At 40.6% G+C, this 19,816-nt stretch overlaps 1 protein-coding gene across 1 annotated transcript in view; it reads right to left on the minus strand.

Moving 5' to 3' along the window:
• Positions 1-18,443, minus strand: part of RARB (retinoic acid receptor beta) — a 668,790-nt gene extending 650,347 nt beyond the window's left edge. Inside the window, exon 1 of the mRNA XM_019745272.2 lies at positions 18,334-18,443. The gene's annotated coding sequence lies outside the window, so the exon portion shown is untranslated. The remainder of the gene's footprint in view (positions 1-18,333) is intronic.
• Positions 18,444-19,816: the final 1,373 nt, after the last annotated feature.

Raw genomic sequence — 19,816 nt, forward strand, 5'->3', positions numbered from 1 at the left:
TTGTGCTGTGGGAAAACTCTCAGTCTCAAGCAAATCTGGACAGTCGGTCACCCTATTTATCCCAATACCACAACCAAAGGAAGTTCTCAACGGGAAGTCTTGAGACTCACAGCCACTTAGAGATCACTTCACCCTGAAACAGTTTCGCAGTCTTTATTTTCGAGGCACATTTGGTTTTGTGAGGTCGCCACATACAGAAAATGGAACAAAGGTGGAAGGAGTCACATGACAAGCAGAGACTTTAAAGAACACTCTTCGTCTACACTCAATCATTTCACTCCAGGACATAACAGCCTAAGGAATCCGGTTTGAAACTGAGAAGAAAGAGACTAGGAGACGTGCTTCAGGAGCCCAGAGCCATTCTGTAGAAATAGTGACATCATCACCAGACCTATCACAGCCAGGGTCAGCCGCTCTAGTGCAATGATTCTCAAACTTTAGCTCTGTCAGAATCATATGCAGGGCTTGTAAACACAGACTGCTGGGTCCCACCCTGGGACTAGCTGCCTGAGGAGGTCTGGGGAGACCCTAATAGTCTGCATTTCTAACATGTTCCCACAAGATGCAGATGCTGACTTGCTGGGAACACACTTAATGAACCACTGTTCTAAAGGGTCCCAGCCTCTCCATTCTGGGAGAAATGGTTTCCCTTATCCATGTCCTGTTCTCCAAAACACAAAACAAAACAAAACCCCAACAATAAAGTAATGTGGTATTTTGCTGCTCAATGTGTGGCCCCACACCAGCAGCATCCAAATCATATGGGAGCCTGTTAGAAATGCAGAATCTCAGGCCTCGCTGCAGGCCTGCTGACTGAGGCTCTATATTTTACCCCTAATGATTTACTTGCACAGTAAAGTTTGAGGAGCACTGCATATAGGGACTGCTAAGAGGTTGTTAAGCCTGCATCCTGTGTGTAAATACAACTGCTTAATCTCCTCTGAACCTGTATTCCATGCCCCTCTCTCCCTTTTATGTATTTGATTTTAACCATAGAAGAAGAAGAAAGTCCTTCTTCTCATAGCTACACAGGTACGTACGTCAGTCAAATGGATAAAACAACTGCCCTTCAACACCAAGAGCAGAAAACTCTATTGCTGGCAGTGAAGGAACATTTGCACTGGCTCATGGAATATAAGATCTGCTGCTCTCTCCAGAGAAGCAGCCACTCAGGCGAAGCCACCACTGTCCACTAAGGACATCAGGACACAGCCAGTGTCTGCAGCCAACCCTCAGAATTCCTGCCTTTGAGACAGTTCCTGCACCCTCTGAACTGAGGGGAAGTGGGTGGCTGCGGCTCATAGGAAGTTTTCATTCCTACCTGTGTAGTTTACTAAAAGGCAGTGTATTCCCTTGCACAAATAGGAAATGCTGCCATCACATTTTTTACCTCCACTTCAGTTTTACCAGTAACATAAGGCCATGTACCCTGTGATTTCTTCTTTGGATTCCCTGAACTAGATACCAATTCTCCTGCAATTAAAAAGAAAAAAAAAAAAAGGAATAACTAATATTTACAAAGCACAAGTTATGTTCCAGATATTCTTAAACACTTAACATCCATTACCTTATTTACTCCACACAAGAATACAGGAGGTAGCTACTATAATTAGTCCCATTTTATGGATTAGGGAACCGAGACACAGAGTGGCTAATTAACTTGCCTCAAATTATCCAACAGACTGATTCTAGAGCCAGCACACAAATAAGAAAGATGTTAAACCATCATTCTTGTCTTATCTTTCTTTCCATAAAATTCTACCCTTTACTTTTAATTGTAGTAATAGAAAGGGTGTTGCAGGCAGAAGGCATCCTGTTGCACTGGACAGACTGTGCCTTTTAATTGGAGTGCATCTCAGCTTCCTCCTGTGGTAGGCAGGGTAATGAAAAGTTCTCTGCCTCTCACTGAGGTTATATAAGTCTGTGCTTGTATGTGTAAACGGTAAAAGCACAGGATGAAGACAATGATCAAAGGGATGATAATCACCCAAAATAACTCATTAATTCTCACAACATCCTTGTGAAATACAGGAAATTGAGTTTGGATTAATTGTTGGCAACTGTCAAAATGTGGCATGCCAAGATTCTATTCTTGTTCTTCAGGTGGGTGCAGATGGGCTTTCTGCTGCAGAAAATTGGCTCTCAAGAAGGGGAGGGAATGTCAAACCTCTCTGAGGAGTTGCAGGAGAAAGAGTGAAAAGGAACAGGGCAGTTCCTATGACTAGAGCAGTGATGCAGCTAGCTTGCATTTCCCAGCATCCTTTGCGGTTCAGCATAATCATGTGATTCCGTTTTTGACAATGGAAGGAGAGGAGAAGTCATGCATTCTTCCTCCAGTTCCACCCTATAAATACCTCCCATGTATGACCTTCTCTCTCTTGCCACATTTTACAGTTGGATGCTAATACCCAGGGAAACCTAGGAAACCACACATGGAAGATGGCAGAGCCTTTGTCAGTCTGGGCCCCTGAATGACTGCATGGACCTACTGCTCCTCTGCAGCCCAGGTATGCCATCATTCCACTATTACCTATATATTACATAAAATTCAATTTTATTAAGCCACTGAGATGTGGGGATTTGCCTGTTACCACAGCTGGTATTAACCAAACTACTATACTGATCAAAATCCCCTTAACCCCCAAATCTGCTGTATGCCACATTAAATATGTCCCTGAGATTATTGCAAATTCCCATGAATAATGATTCCACCTAGCTTAGAAAGGGAAAATATCCTTAAAAGGATTAGGGGAAATTTTACTCTTGTACGTGTGTGAATCTAATTGTTTTTCTCCTAGCTCCCATCTGGGATTGGCCACACTGCGTAAATGAGAATTTTGATCATTGGATAGATGGACATAAAGAAAGATTTTGCAGCAAATATGGAGGAGGGGTTTGCTGAAGAGGAAAACGCTGATCATTCTGAATTCACCAGATTTCTAAGACGAAAACAGAGTCAGACAGTAAGGTGGGATGGCTCCAAAGAGAATTCTCCTGACTTGATAATTTTGCCAAGACTGACCTTGGGAGGAGGAAGAAAGAGGACTTTTAGAGTGCTCCCTCATGGAGGGTGGGGGGGGAGGGGGGCAGCCTCCAGATCTCAAGTGTGCCAGGACCTCGGTTTGAACTTCACTCAAATAGACTCTGGGTATAAGTGGATAAAATGATCTACATGTATTTATCACACATTTACAGATCAGGGAAGTGCCATATTTGATCTACCCAAGGTCATGCAGTACAATTCATTTCCCAAACTTTCAAGAGCCTTCAGTTACCCGTTTCTCACAGTGCCCCAGGCAGTGAGCTCTAGCCCCATTTCATCTTTCTCTGGGTAATACCAGCTCCCACATTCCCTCCTACTGCAACCACACCCTATGCCACCCTATGAATAAGCAACTTAAAAATTTGAAACCAATAGAGAAATTCTAAGACATAGCTCAGCTAGTCACAGATGTGGAAAAATATGACCCTGAAGCGCTGCCATTATACCTCTTCCTTTGTCCCTTAGGAGCAAGAAAGACTATCACCAAAAGAAAACTGCTCCCAAAGTATTGTGGCACCAGCCTTGCCCAGCAAGCAAAAGAAAGAAGAAAGGCAGCTCCCTGTCCTTTGTTCTGGCTGCACACATTTGACAGGCTTTCAGAACCTCAGCCGATCTCCTGGCAAGAACAGCAGTGAGCAAACCCCTCCTCCCCACTGGGCATGGGTAATGCCTCCTGGCAAAGACCTCAAGCACATTCATCTCTCTCCAGGCCCTTCTAGGGCTACTGTGCATCTGCAGAACAGATGGGAGAGTCTGCTTGTCTGACTGTTGGCTGTTTTATTTCACTCAATAAACATTTATTGAGGCTCTACTTGTGCCAGGTCCTATGCTGAGGGATGTTCCATTGATGTGTGTGGAAGTGTGTGTGCATTGATCTGCCCCAAGGTACAAATGCTGAGAGAGTTTCTTGAGTGTGTCTACTCCCCGCAAACATCACCAAAACAACAGGTGAATGGTGAAAAGGAATGAATAACCAATAACACAAGGGATCGACAGTCAGGAGAGAAATGGCATGGTCAATCTCAGTGCTTCTCAAACTTAGCTGTGCACACAGTCACCTGGAGATCTTGTTAAAATGCAGGTTATGATCCAGCAGGTCTGGAGTTGGAGCCAAGATTCTGCATTTCTAACCATCTCCCAGGTAATACAGATGTTGCTCATCTGAGGACCACACTTAAAGTAGTAAAATGTTTATCTAATTTTCATGCTGCTCTGATATGTTAGTTGGCTGTTGTGTGGGCAGGTAGCAGGTAGATATCTGATTTAAATCTACATGCTCCCATAAAGGAAATGAGTGTATGGAACTCACTTTACAATTAGCCTATAACGTGGCAGATACTTTGCCTATGTAAATTCAACAAATTCTCACAGGTAGGTGCTTTACATCTCTTTTACAGGTGAAAAAACTTAAATTCAGAGCCATGAAGTATCTTGTAGTCCCACAACATAGTAAGTATCTGTAGTCCCACAGCTAGTAAGTAGTAAAAAGGTTAAGATTTGAAATAAAGTCTATCTGTTCAAGTCCGTGTTTTACCTACTTCTCTAAGCTGTTCCTTCATCTACTTAGGCTGACTCCTGTCTGGAAATAGATTGTTTAAAGTGCCACAGATTTAAAAATGGGAGTTTCCTTCATGTGGGCCTTGAAACCCAATAAAATCTAATATGTGATTTTCTGCTCAGAAGCATTGCTCAGTTAATCCAATTTTTAAAAACATAGCCATCATTAAAACCTCTAGGTGGATCCTGAAAAAAACAACACCGTCAAATTAGCTGATTTTCCCCTTGTGGCAATGACTGGACAGCAACGAACAGGTATCAGTATCTGGAAAGTGATGGATTTTTGCCACATCAGAGCAAAACAATAATAATAAAGGCCAACGCTGAAATCCCTTCTACCATAAGAAGAAATACTGTGAAAACTGTTTACTAGGAGGCCTGTGGCACAGCCCAGCAGTCTCTGGAGAAAGAACATATGATGATCGCCATGGCAGCCCAGCCAAGTATTCAAAATATATTGGGTTTCATGCTTAAAGAATTATGTTTATTGTTTCCTCTAATCAATTTTACTTCACAAAATAAAGAGTGATATATCACTCTTAAGTTCTCGGAAGAAAGGAATGTCAGAAACCTTACAAATAAAGTATGTGTTAAAGAAAATGGGTATAGAGTGGGTTCTTAACTGAAGAGAGGATGTATGGCCCACTTTCTAAGCTCATAGGAAATCGTGACCTCGAAAAAGCACCCATGATTTCTCAAGAGAACCATTACTTAACAAAATCTCCACAATAACAATGAATAACAGCCTGCCAAAGAATATAAATAGAAAAGGATTTAATATATATCCCATAGTCATGAGATTATTGGCCAAGGGAGTCTAGTGCTAATAAGATCATTCCCTCAACCCCCAAATTAAATTCTTCACAAAATAATATTCATATTACTAACTCTTATAAGGAGAGAAGATAATCCTCTATAATCTGCAGCTCAATTGTCATTTATTTTTCTATAAGGGAAATAAAGAACTCAAAATGATAAAATAATTCCATTTTGAAGTAGTTTTTAATATGCTGACCTAACTATAGCTTGAATTTATAATGGGATCGTTTCCATGTTTTATATATAAATACAATGAATCTCTGATAAGAACGAAAAATGAAAATAACCTGAATTATCTTCTATCATTTGCTTATTTCCATAACTGTAGCCAATCTTGGGTAGTTCTCAATCTTTTCCCTCCCTACTTCATTCTATTACTCTCAGGGATGTTGCTCAATAGAAAATCGAACCAACAAAAATGGAGAATTCTTAATGCATCATTAGGCTTTTAGAGCACAAAAATAGACCATATCAATTAAAAACAAGGGTCCAGGAATATATTTTGTCTTCTGATTATTAAAACGAAAAAAGGGGCATTTTTCAATGGGGTTTTTTCATGTATAAGTTTATTTATTATCTCCATGTAATAATATAAAAGAACAGATATAAAATTCACAAACTATATGCATGAATAAATACATTTTAAATAATGATTTCTGAAATGTGTATATTTTGTACTTTCTAAACCTATTGCATTTTATTGCACAAAAACTCTTGTAATTGGGAAACACGTTACTATTAACTTCATTAATAGTAAATCAATTTATTAGTTGTTATTTGTTGTTATGTAGAGACATTTTTTAAGAAAGATATTAGGATTAGAATTGTGTGATTCACTTTTCTTCTGTTGATCTAATTTTTCTACTCATCTAAAATGTGAGATGGACACAATAATACCTAATTTCGATACAAGGGGTTACTATAAATATACTACATGATATTTTACAGTTATCAAAACTGCAACACACCTTCTGGAACATCCAAAATTAAATGAGGACTTTCTGATTTACTATAGCGATTTGAGACAGTTACGGTAACTCTCCTCTAAGAAGTAGTTCTGAGAAATTACTAGTACATGGCATATGCAGAGAACAGGGTTTGTGTATGCATTTTTATGTGCAATCTATGTTGGTGTTATCACGGGGGCTGTGGTAGGTAAATTGCTCTTTTTCTAATTGTATTTTGAATACTTATGTAATATTTTTAGAAATAGGACCTTAGGTGGAAAAATTGGGAAAACTTCCTCAGATTCATTCCATTGAGTGTGTAATAACTGAAGTTTAAGCAAGCAAACAGGGAAACATTTAGTTTTTTTTGGTTGGTATGTTTATCTTTTAGAACATCTCCTGGATACTGAGCTCAAGCTAAAAAGTATTTTAATGATAAAAGTATTGATGATGTCCTTCTGGATTCTCTCCCCACACTACTGCCCCATTGTTCTCCAAAACACTTTGCAAGAAACTGGATCAAGGCCTGTATCACAGTATATCATGATGTACCTCTTCCTGGATAGAACACGAGTTCCAAGAGGTGAGGTACTGTGTCATTGGTTTGTGCTTGCTTGTTTAGCTTTTATCCCCTGAACCTAGTATAGCTGAAAAAGGATGATGCTTAATAAATATGTATTAAATGATTCAGTAGTGGTTATGCTGGGTGTCATCCTCACATGTTTCTTTTCTGTTGCCCACGCCAGACCAAAGAAAATGGCCCACCAGGGGAAGTAGCAAATACTAATCATTTAGATTCCAAATCTATGAAAATCATTTATGTACATTGCTTCAGACAATCTTTTCAAGCTCATTGTGAGTTTTAAAAAAAAATCCTGGTCTTCTATTTTGTAAAAAGGGAATATAAAACTCAGAGAATTTATGTGTATTTCCCATATACATAAGGATTGGCTGGAATATTGTAAAAGCAGTACTTGTATCCAAGTCCTTAGGAACCAAATACAAAAGTGTTGGTATGAAACCACAACAACATGCCACTCTGGGAATTTCTGGGAAAAGGGGAACCCTCCATCCACCTTAACTCAGGCAGCAACAGGCTACGAAGAGATGAAGCATCAACCCAGGATTCCGATTCTAACTAAACCATTCCTTTATACCCTCACCGCTTCATTTCCTAAGGGACAGAGATGCATGGGTCCTAGCTAGGCAGTTACACAGTCTGTCATTTTTAAGTCCATTGCATGAGAATTGATGGTAGCTGATAAAATGCTGGGTGCCCAGATCTAGAATCCTATAATAAGAACCCAAGTGCTTTACATGCATCAGTCCATTTAATCTTCACAACCACTTCTGAGTGAGGTGCTCATGATTCCATTTTGCAAGTGAGGAAACCGAGTCTAAGAGAAGTGATATCACCTTGCCAAGGGTCATACATCTAGTGAGCGGGAGAGCCCTCACCCAAAGTCCCCTTAGTGTGACTCATAGAGCTGTGCTCTCAGTCATCACCCTCACAGCCCTGCTCCCACCCAGCTGGAGGCATTTATATAATCCTTGCGAACCTCAGACTCCATCTGTAAAATAAATTTTCTCAGCTTCTTCCTGTAATTGTATACAATGTAAAAGAAACGATTCTTTTAAATCAGTATATGTTTTTAAAGGACATTCTCCCTATCTCTAGAGAGAATAGTGAAGTTGTGCCAGTTGGGATCCATACTTGAATTATCCAAACTATTTCTTCACACTCTTTCAAGTTCAGTGGATAATTCATCACACTCTATCCTGCTCCCTTTTGCTTCTATAAACCTGAAGAATCTAAATCAAGAAAAAGTGATATTCTAGACAATCGTGTAAGGTTACAGACCCAGGAAAAAGCATTATAGCATTAATTACCTGCCTTATTGTTTGCTTGTTTGTTTATCTTCATGATAGGTTAACAAAAGTAGACCACTAAAGTCATTATGACATCTGGAAGCTGGACCAAAAACTTTCTAGTGTTACTATATGTGAGTACTTTAATATCATCATCAATGCAAGTTCCTAAATTGAGTATTTTCTATCATATTGAATACTTTTTCACTCAAACATGCACTTTACTCAGTATGAATAAAACCATAAATTGCTAACTGGCAGCCCACATGTCAAATTCAGTCCACAGATATGTTTGGGTACTCCTATTATTTTCAATTTTGATTTAGTTGGCATAAAAAGAAAACCTAGATTTCACAGAAAACCTAGACTCTATTTCTAGAGTCACACAAAACTTGGACTGAAACTGCCCCAGAGCAAAGCCAGGAGCTGGAACTGAGGGAGGGCTGCCCTCTTAACGTGCATCCGCCCTGCTGTAGCCATGCATCCAGGCTGCCTCCTTTCTTCACTCCTCAGTCCTGAAGGCATTTGAATGTCCCACCCCAGAACTGAAAGTTTCCTTGTTTATTTAAGGCGGTTTTTTGGAGGCCATGCCTTACAAAATTAAATAATCACTTTCTACTTCACCAAAAGTTTATCGTTTTCCAATCAATCTAATTGACAGGTCATCTACTCTGCTTCAGCTGACAAGCATATTCCTAGGCACAGCTCTCACAGGTCCTGTGTTAGGCACAATTTAGGCCCCCATATTTTTTACTCTATTATCACTCCCGTGAATGTTACCTTTTGGCAAAAGGGACTTTGCAGATGTAATTCAGATGACTAATCAGTTGACTTTAAAATAGGGTGAATGATGGGGGGGGGGCAGTCTAATCACAGCAGCCCTTACAAAGCAATTTCTCTGGCTGAGGGTAGAAGAGACGTGGCAAAAGAGGAAGTCAGAGAGATTGGAAGCAGGAGAACGACAGAACCCATTGTTGCTGTTTTTGAAGATGGAAGGGTCCATGAGCCAAGAAACGCCTCTAGACATTGAGAGTATTTCCCAGCTGACAGTCAGCAGGGAACAGGTATAGGAAATCCTGATAGCAGCTGACAGGAAATGGGGACCTCAGTCCTACAGTCACATGGAACTGAATCCTCCCAACAACGTGAATGAGCCGGGGTGTCATCTTTTCCCCGGATCTCCAGATAAAAGATCGGGCTGGCTGAGCCCTTGATTTTTAGCATGTGATACCCTACGCAGAGTGTCTAGCCAAGCCTGCCTGGAATTCTCACCTACAGAAACTCTGAGGCAATACATTGGTGTGGTTTTAAGTCACAAGTTTGTGTTAATTTGTTAAGGCAGGGACGGAATACCAATACAGGCCAAGTGATCACTAGTGACCTCAGCGGGTAGTATCAGAATGATTCTGAATGCTTCATCCACAGCAATCATTATTTCTTTGTTGGTGTGACTTTGTCATTAATCACTTATGTTTCTAAGACAATCATATTGATTTGGAGCCTGTATTCATTTTCTCTCACTGCCATAACAAATTAACACAAACCAGAAAATAAAGAGGCCAAAATTGGTACTGAGAAAATGAAGTAATACAAAAATCACACGGAAACTGAACCTCTTCAATTTAAATTTTTTACAATTATCTCTTCCAACCATAATATTGAATGTATTGATGTGTGCGGCAAGAAAAAACCTCTCTACACTATATTTGACTTCTTTATTAAATTATTTATCAAAAGACTACTACAATTGCCATTGTATCAGTGAAACATTTGCTGCTGTTTTAGAATTAAATACAGAGCACATTCACAGAAGCCATCAATTTGGGACCTTCTTTAGTCAAACTGTTTTTCAAATAATATTTTAAAAGAACGCCTTATTTTACTAGTGGAAAAATCTTAAGAAAGACAAGACAATATGTTCACTCTTTGTAAGACTGTTTAAACTATACTCGTCTCTGAGATCAGTACCATTTTCAGCATAGGAGACAGGGGAACAGGTAACCACATAATTCAGTGTTGAATACCACGAAGGTATGGGATCTGCATTTAAACCTATTTTGCTCCCAAGTCTATGCTAAGGATTTTTCCACAAAATATATTGTTGCCTGAAATTATAATTTTGTCTTTTTTATTGTAATATATGTCTTCTAATCGAGTCAGCCACAGGGGCCAGTGATTGCCTTCTTATTCATTGATGAATATCCAGCCTTTAGATTTGTGCCTGGTACAAAGTAGAGTTTCAATAAATATTTGCTAAATAAAGAAATAAATGACAAAAACTTGACAGCATCCAGCATTTCTGACATACTGCTTTTATCTTCATCCACTCACCAATTATTCCTATGCCTTTTGTTTCTGACCTTAATTTCTCCAGTGTCTTCATTAAAACAATAAATTTTCCCCTACTTTATTTATGCAACAAACACTACTGAGTACCTTGGATATTTCTTGGTTCACTTAAGAGTAATTTATTCATTCACTTATTCACTCATTCATTCATTCACTTATTCACTCAACAAAGGAGGCCAGTAAATGGGACCAGAAGGACAACAGGGGATCAGATCATTAAGAGCCTCATGTAAGGTCTCATAAAGGCCCCTGTAAGGTCTTAGGCTTTTAGTGAGAGTGAGAGGTGGGAAGCCATTGGAGGACTCAGACACAGTAAGTGTCAGATTCTGGTTAACATTTGAATAAGACCACCTAGCTACTTTACAGAGCAGCAGTGCAAACAAGGTCACAGTCAGGAAGCTGTTGGGATACTCATGTTTTTTGACTGCCCATGCTGTCATGTAATTCAAACTTGGTTCTGGAATGATCTTTGTTAGGACACAGGATTAATTTTGGAAGCCCCGGTAAGACATTCAGCATCAAATGCCAACTGTCATCTCTTTTCTACTCAGTCTCTCCCCATGCATAGGATCATAGAGCATAGATGCTGCAAAAAGTCAGAGACCCCTGATTACAATTGCCTCAGTTTATGGAATAGGTGGTTCCATTTTGCTCATTTTCTTCGGTCAAGGCTCATTTCACCTACACAATGCTATTTTATTTCTCCTCTGCTCAAACCCAGTGTTCTATACCATTCACTGTCATGTGGACATATCTATCGCATGTTTATCCAAAAATTTAAAAACTCATTGCCTTGAGAAAGAAAGAAAAGCATTTGCTGGGAGCCTCTTAAGTCTCTTCCAAAGCCTATGATGCTTGGGACATCCCACACTGAAAATCCCACTAGTTTTCAGACTTAGCCTGAAGCCACATTGGAGAGAGAGACTATGATAAGCTGCTGTTACCATGATTTCTTATGAAGGATCTAACCTTAAGCTTTACCCAACTGACCTCCTACACAACTTGAGCCCACAGGGCCATTGAATACCATTCTCCCCACCCATCATTTCTTTGAAGGGTGTCCTATTAAAGCAGATACTATGGCTTCAGGGCATCCTTGCAGCTCACTATCAATATGAATGTATTCATAGATATAGAACCTGGGTAATGTTGAGATATATAGAACAGTACAGAGCAAAGCCGCTAAGATCTGAATTGCCACTCCCATACTTTTAGTTCTGCAACCTTTGCTCAAGTAATTTAACCTTGCTTAGTCTGTTTATAGTATAACCAGAATTGCCACTCCCATATTTTGAGTTCTGCAACCTTTGCTCAGGTAATTTAACCTTGTTTAGTCTGTTTATAGTATAATCTGTCTATAATATGGGTCAGCCAGGAGTGAGGAATAAATAAAACAACATGTATCAAACATTTAGCACAGAGTCTGGCACATAGCAAACACGCAATAAATATTAGTTGTTGTCATTTAAATCCTTATTCTAGTTGTCATCAACACTATGAAGATGGCCATGTATCTTCCAAAATGGTCCCTGAGCTCAGGAAGCAGGCACGCTACTGTTACATCACTGGGTGATATAACATCCTGGCGATAAAGGATAAAGACTGCTTATTGGAAAAAGGTCATTCTAGAGCATGGTAGCATGAATCCACAAAGCAATTTTACCAATCCCTTTCTTCTACCTTTTATATGCTTATTTCTTGACATAGGAAAAATTGAGGCAAGAATTTTAAGGTTCTTGAGATACGTTTGAAGTGACAGACACCAAGTACAAAAGCGAAGAGCACCAACTACAAAAGGCAGGGGCCATGTGGTTGAGTAAGTCCTAAAATAACACCCGGGACAAAAAGTCAGGCAGATCTTTCTATTTTGTTTGTTTTTACTTATACAAGAAGGACGAAGAAAGACAATGGAAAGGATGAAGGGCAGGAGAAGGGGAGAAAGAGAGGAAGGAATAAGAGATAGTTAAGAAATAAAATGAAAGAATTAAAGAAGAGGAAGGAAGAAACCAAGTAGTAGAAGAGAAAGAAGAAGGAAGAGAGACAAAGAAAAGGAGAAATCGGGGTCAAATATATGATGATGGAAGGAGAACTGACTCTGGGTGGTGAACACACAATGTGATATATAGATGATGTAATACAGAACTGTACACTTGAAACCTATGTAATTTTACTAACCATTGTCACCCCAATAAGTTTTAATTAAAAAGAAAAGGAGAAAGGAAGGTTACAAAAAGGCTGAGTCTACAGACCAACATAATCCAAAGGTAAAATCCCGGATCAGCATCATAAGACTAACAGAATATAAACTATATTACAGTTGAACCAATTCTTCTTGCATTGCTGTGATTTTTCATGTGTGTGTGAGTGAAAATGCCACTATCTTTAGAAAATTGAAGCTTAGATTTTTCTTGAGCTTTGAGTTCCAATGACATCACTGAGAAATTATTTGAGGCTTGTTTACATGGTTACATGTACGTCATTGCTAACCTGCTGAAGTAAAACATTGTAATTCACAAAGTCAATTCAAAGTGAAGTATACTCAAGGACGTTCATTTTGCTGAGAACACTGGCCTCCTACCAAAAGAGGGAAAGCTTAGAATAACAGGCTTTTCTAGAGTTGACACTGATGATACATCTTACTCTAATTATTTTCATTCCATTTGCTACTATTTGTCAAAAAATATGTACACCAACATTTAATACTGTTCATACTGTCTGTTAATTATATTTCTAGATTAGCATTTTGATTGAATGCACTCTGTTGGCCAAGAGAAAAATTAGACCATTCAAGATTATGATTACTTAAACTTCTTCAATGGTAGAACTTTACCTGACTTCATTTTCCTAAAACTAAATGCAGCCATAGTATTCCAAATTTGGCAAAAAGTTGACAACCTCAAATTCCATAATTTGTTGTTTTGGCATGGAAGACAACCACGCATATTTCCTTGCCTATAAAGGAATTCCTCCTTAAAAAGTATCCAATCTCTTAGTATGAAATTAGCGGGATACCTTGCAAGGTAGAAGCCCTTTACTGATGTCCAAATTCCTAGTACTAAATTGTATGAAATAATGTTAACATAATATGTAAAATGCAGCAAGTCAGGGTAGCTTTAAATACGGATTTACACAAAAATCCATCACATATGGACAAAAATAATAGGTGAGAGGTGTTATTGGCCTGGATTCAGGGGTGTTGTAATGGAAATAGACAGAGGCAGATAGATACAAGCAGGGGTAATAGTGAAAAATATTTATCAGCTGGTATGGTCATAGCACTGGATAATCAGAACAGACGCAGATTATAAACCACCACCAACACTAGCACGCCTACCTATGTGTATCAGGCCAACACCCACCCAGAACACAAAATACATGATGAAGAATTAAGAAATAGGTTGGCTGTAAAAGGGTACAGTTTCTGGATTGCATGGTTGGATATACAGGGGTGCCATTTACTAAAATGAAAAAGACTGAAGGAAGAATAGATTTAGTGTGTTGGTGCTAGTGGTAATATAGACTTTAATTTCTAATGTAAGAAATTGTGAACACTTGTGAAATATCCAAGTGGAGAAGTTAAACAGACAGTTGCATAGATATTTCTGGAGCTCAGAGGCCAGATATGGACTAGAGACATAAATTGAGTCAGAAAATAGATAAGATTTAAAATAATGAGGATGGAAGACATTACTTCAAGAGAGGGGTGTGGAGAGGAGGTACAAGAAGAGGGCCTGATGTGAAGCCCCAAGGTCAGAAAGATCCAAACTTTATTTAGAGATGGAATACTAAAGGAGGAGTCAGGTGAGAAATAGTACAGCAAAATGAGGACAACTGAAGATGTATAGTGTTACAAAAGCCACCCAAGTCACTGCTGCCAAGAGAAGATAACGGAAAAGGGACTAGTTAACTCTTTCAAATGCTCCAAGAAATTGAGTAAGAATTCAGCTACTGGATCTTACCACATAATGGTTACTGCTGATCTCAACAGAAGTTGTTTCCATAAGTGATGAAGGCAGAAGCCACTTTGCAGTAGGATGGATAGTAACAAGAGAGGACGTGGAGATAGCATATATACAGACGAGACTCACCAGAAATTTGACAATGACATGGAGCAGAGAAATGAAGAAAAGGATGCGGAGAAGTATAGGATCCAGAGTTGTTTTCGAAGATGGGAAGATACTAAAATACGTTGAGATGTAATCTTTGCAACTCTGTGATCCAGGGATGTTACTTTCCCCCGTTTAACAGATGAGAAAAACGAGGCTCAGAGAGGTTACAAAACATGATCCAGGCCTCAGAGCTAGTAAGAAAGCAGAGCTGAAATTTGAACCCAGTCTATCTCATTCCAAAGCCCTAAGATAGACTGCCACTTATAACATTTTATTGCATTTGTTTATCCATATAATTGTCTCCCTCACTTTCTAAGTACAGAGACTGAGTCTAACTCATCCTTGAATCCCCAGCACCCAGTATAATATCTGGTAGTTAATAATGGGTACTTAATAAGTATGTTGCAGAAATGAATAAGTCAATGAATTAACCAAAAGTCAGATTCTAACCTCTAAAACAAAGAAAAATACAGAACTTTCTACAGAACAGTGGTACAAAGAACAATAGAAATACAGAAAAATTGGACAGCCTTTGTAATATTTGGAATGTAAGTGAGAACGCAGAGAAATAGTGACTTTGGGTAAGGCTGAAAATAATAGTTAAACCTATATTCAGAATCCACTTTGTTCACACCATTGCATTTCCCAAGTTTATACCCAGGAAAACTGTAAGAACTTGCCCTAATCTTATACAATCGCCCGTCTCCATGATAATGAACAACTCACTTGTCACTTACTATTTTTCCCCCTGCATTTAAAATACATACCAGGTCCTATTTCCACATGGAATCCATTCTCAGGTAATACTGATTTCATTGTGCTGTTCCACATGAGACCAGCGCATTTGTATGGAAAGGAAAAGGTGCATTCAATCATTGTGATATTTTGTGTGCCTGGGAAGAATAAAGGAATTTTTTAAAACATTCATGTGGATTGACTGATTCCTTCCAACCACTGCACGCCCTGCTCAGCTCTTTTACTGGCATATTATTTCAGAGCTCTTTTAATACAAGTATTAATTGTTCCATTAATCATATGAGTAAGGCAGTTTTAGAAAAGATCCCAAGGTTAAAAAAATGCACAATAGTTTTAAAATGTGTGAACTCTGATGTTTATTTATCTTAAAATGTTAAGAACTTAAGTATCTGGTGAAAGCATTTTGCTTTGATCTTCCTCCAATAAACCTCTCAATTTCAGAATATTTACCCTTTGAAAGTTTAACTAGAAAAAAAGAGTTTTTCAGGCTAACAAAACTGCTTCGTGATGTATGTAGAGTATATTGGTTTGGTTTGGTTAAGATTAGCTATAAGTTTAGGGTTTGCCCATTGACTACATATATATTGTTAAAAACTACTTGAACCAAGTTAAATAAAATAAGGATGCCTAGGTAGGTTGAATTTGTATTTTGATTATTTCCAGATGGCTTCTAATGCTACCAAGTTTTTTTTTTTAAATCTTTTTCATGCTTAATGTAAGGATTACCTACCTACTAATTCTCCCCTAGTATATCTATAAGCATCAAGTATTTTTTTCCTAACGGGGATATACTATACAATTTAGCTATTCATTTATGCAAATGATAGTAAACAGAATTATAAAGACAGATAATAAACAGCAAATGAGGTTATTTTGTTTCACGCTTTATGTTGTCAGAGTTCTGAGCATGGTTTAGTGTTTTCTATTCATGACTTTATATTACCAAATTACTCCCTCATGGTGTCTCAGATGTGCTTTTGTCTGCAAATGAGAAGGAATAAAATACCAGGACATTAACGTTAAATTACAATCGTTAATGGCGTAAATACGAAAATAATTACTGCATCATACCATCAATTGTTATGTGTTCATTACTGAAGTTCTTGTAAAGCCTTCATTTTCTTGTTACAATTATTTTTTTTCCTTTATTTTTGTCTGGCTATTTTATAGCCCTGACAGTACTTTAGCAACATTTAGCATTTGCACAAGCCATTTAATCCTGCTCAAAGCTTCATTTAAACTTCATTTTAGCTGCATTTTATTTGTGTATACATGCCTTTTACTTCTTTTTGACAGTCAAAAGGTACTTCTGGAGTAGGTGCTAGAAAGATGTGTCAAAGGAGATTATCTAAAACCAGCAATGAACTTCAGCAAAGGTTTCAGACTCACTTTAACATCGCTTGCTAACATACCTTTATCAATCAAACTTACTACACCCCCATCGTCCTAAAATTTTAGCTTCAGAGTACCCACATCAACATCTCTTTAAAGTTCACTTATAATTTTAAAGCAAATCAGGCAAGATGCTTTTAAATCTCTGCTCTCTTCCTTCAGTTCTGTTTCTTCTCATCTGCTCCGCTTCACCTGTCTTTCTCTGCTCCTACTCATCCCCCTGCTGCCAGGGTTTTCTCCCTAGCTGGCAAGAGTACACACACACACACACACACACACCAGCCGCCTGGCCTTCGGAGGGTCGTCCAAGTGCACCCTTTTGTCTCCTCCACTCTGAGACCATCATTTTGCTTCTCGCCTGCCAGCCTCAGGCGGGGAGTGGCCGGAAAACTCACACCGCTGTCCAAAGGGGGGCGGGGTGGAGGCTCCGCGGGCGGTCAAGCATCCCTCGCCGCTGCGCATAAATACACACACAACTAAGAAGTCTTCTGTCACCTGTTCGCTTTCAAAGCCAGCTCTGGCCCTCGGTAAAACTTATTTCTACCCCCTCCTTCACCCCACCTCCGGGAGTTCGGGTACAAGAAGGCATCCCGTGCATAGCTTTTCTAAAATATCTGGAGGAGGAAGAAAGTGCACACTGGGTACTGCAATTACATGTCCCTAGTACCACTCTCTTCCTTTCTCTGTTTCACCCATCTTCTCTGCTATCACATAGTCTTTTCATGACAACGCGCGTACACAACGAACACCCCATCTCCGCCAACAGCGCAAGCCTGGAGCTCAGCCTCCAGGGTTCCCTGTCGGTCCTAGTCCCTCTGCCCGGCGCCAAGCCCCTAGCACCCTCTCCAACTCCTGCTATGTGCAGCCTGGCGCTGCCGGCTCCCTAGCCCCAGCCAGGGCTCCAAACTTTTTCTCGTCCTTTCTCCGGCCCCAAATCACGCACATCCCGGACGTTTGACGCCCTGTCCTGATCCCAGACCACATAGGGGAATGAGGCGAGAACCGCTACCCCTGTAGGGACCGAGTCTCGAGGTGCCCAGCCCCAGTGTACACAGGACCGCTCTGGACCTGGGAGATGCGAGAGGGGCTTGGGCGGATCCAGCTGGCAGGTGCAACTTGCCAGCTTCTCCTGGGTTCACGCCCTAGGGGACCGCGGGTTTGGCATGATGAGAACAAAGCTGGAGTCCAGGGAGACTGTCAGACGGGAGGCGCTAAGACAATAGCAATAAAGGGAACTTGGGAGGACCGCTGCGCAAAGTTGTCTCCGAGTCCGGATGTCCTGGGATGGCAGCAGCCTCCCGCTGCAGACCCCAAATACCCCCGACCTGGGCCCCGCCGCGATAAAAGCAAAACCCTGGCTCTGCAGCCGTTCCCTGCATGCTATGCAAATACCCTGGGCGCCCAGACGCAGCTTGAGGCGCAAGGGACGTTCAGGGACTTGGACAGCAGCTGCCGGGCTTGAAAACCCGCCTGAGCGCTCTCCTGGCTTTACCTTTCCGCGGGCTGCCTGGGAGTCCGCGGCGCGCCGCCCGCTGGCTGTGCCCTCAGCCCCTGCCGCCGCCGCCGCCAAGAGCCGGCAACAGGAGCCGCGCTCGCTGAGCCCCGCCCCCGGTCACCAGGCCCCGCCCCCAGGCGCTAGACTCCGCCTCTCCACGCTGGCCGACCACCTCGCGGAGCCACGCTGGCCCAGCAGGGTTTGTGCGCCTGCTGCGGCCACGAGGCCGCTGCTGCTGCTCCCGCTGCTGCCACCACTGTCGTGACCGCAGCTGCTGATGCATCCCATAGGCCAGGATGCCCCAAATTGTCAAGCCCCTCCCCACCCCCAAATGAACAGGATTGGAAATGACCTCTATAACTGGGCAAGTATGGTCCATACACCTGCAGCATCAGTCACCTGAGAGCTTGTTAGAAATGCAAATTTCTGGGCCCCTCCCCCAATCAACTGAATCAGAATCTCTGAGGGTGAGACCTAGCATTGAGTATTTTTAAGACGCTTCTGGGTAATTTCAAACACATTGAAGTTGGAGAAGCGCTGCTCTTTTCCTGGTGAATGAAGGGGCTAATCAGATGCAATGCTAAACCCAGGAGCCCACCCAGTCCGAGGGTTTAACTTGGCAGTGTTTGCAAAGCCAAGAGAGTATGTTGTCTGCGCCCTGGATGTCATTCATCTTGCTTTATTGACTGCGAAGCCTTTAGAGATAAACAGAGGGGGGAACACATTTACTTCTGATCTGACAGCTCTAATGAGCTCAAGGAAGAATTATGTAAACATTATTAAGTGTAATAAACACGTGTCGGCATCAGGCAATCTTCTCTGGAGTTGGCAAAAGCCGGCACGAGCTAACGTTTTATTCATAATGTCTTTTTAACTTTATGTTGCCTGTGTAATAGGCCTTTGGCTTTGCTGTTGCCCAGACGGAAAATCATTACCCCAGTAATGGATGAGCCAGTTCAAAAGGAGAGCCACTGGGATGCTGAGCACTTTCATTCATAAATGCTATGTATCAGAGACAGGGAGAACCATCTCCTGCCAATGTAGTCATTTTAATTATCCAACTGCTGTCCAGGCTTCTTGTTTCTTCCTAAGGCACCACTTGGCTCAAACTAAAAACCAAATGGAAATCAGCCATTCAGTCACCTTACCATTTTATTTGTATTTTTTACTCTACTTTCCAAAGCTTACGGTGTTCTTAAATACTGGAGGAGCTGATGATTGTTTGTCATGGGGAGAACATGATGGGGCTGCCTTGCTTCCACAGCTAACTCCAGGAACTGATTCTGGCTTTGAACTCTAATCTGCGGTAAATTTGGTATAACAAGGGCAATAGTGGCAAAGCTCCATTCTTACCCAACTCCATGTCAAGGGTAGGTTTCTTAGGTCAGGTTCCCAAGGAGCAGGCCCTAAGTGAGGATTTATTAAGAAATCCTGCAAGTGATTAAGAAAGTGCCTTAAGGGGAAACCACAAGGGAATTAT

Source organism: Rhinolophus sinicus, linkage group LG10, assembly GCF_036562045.2.
Source record: "Rhinolophus sinicus isolate RSC01 linkage group LG10, ASM3656204v1, whole genome shotgun sequence".
Lineage (NCBI taxonomy): Eukaryota > Metazoa > Chordata > Mammalia > Chiroptera > Rhinolophidae > Rhinolophus > Rhinolophus sinicus.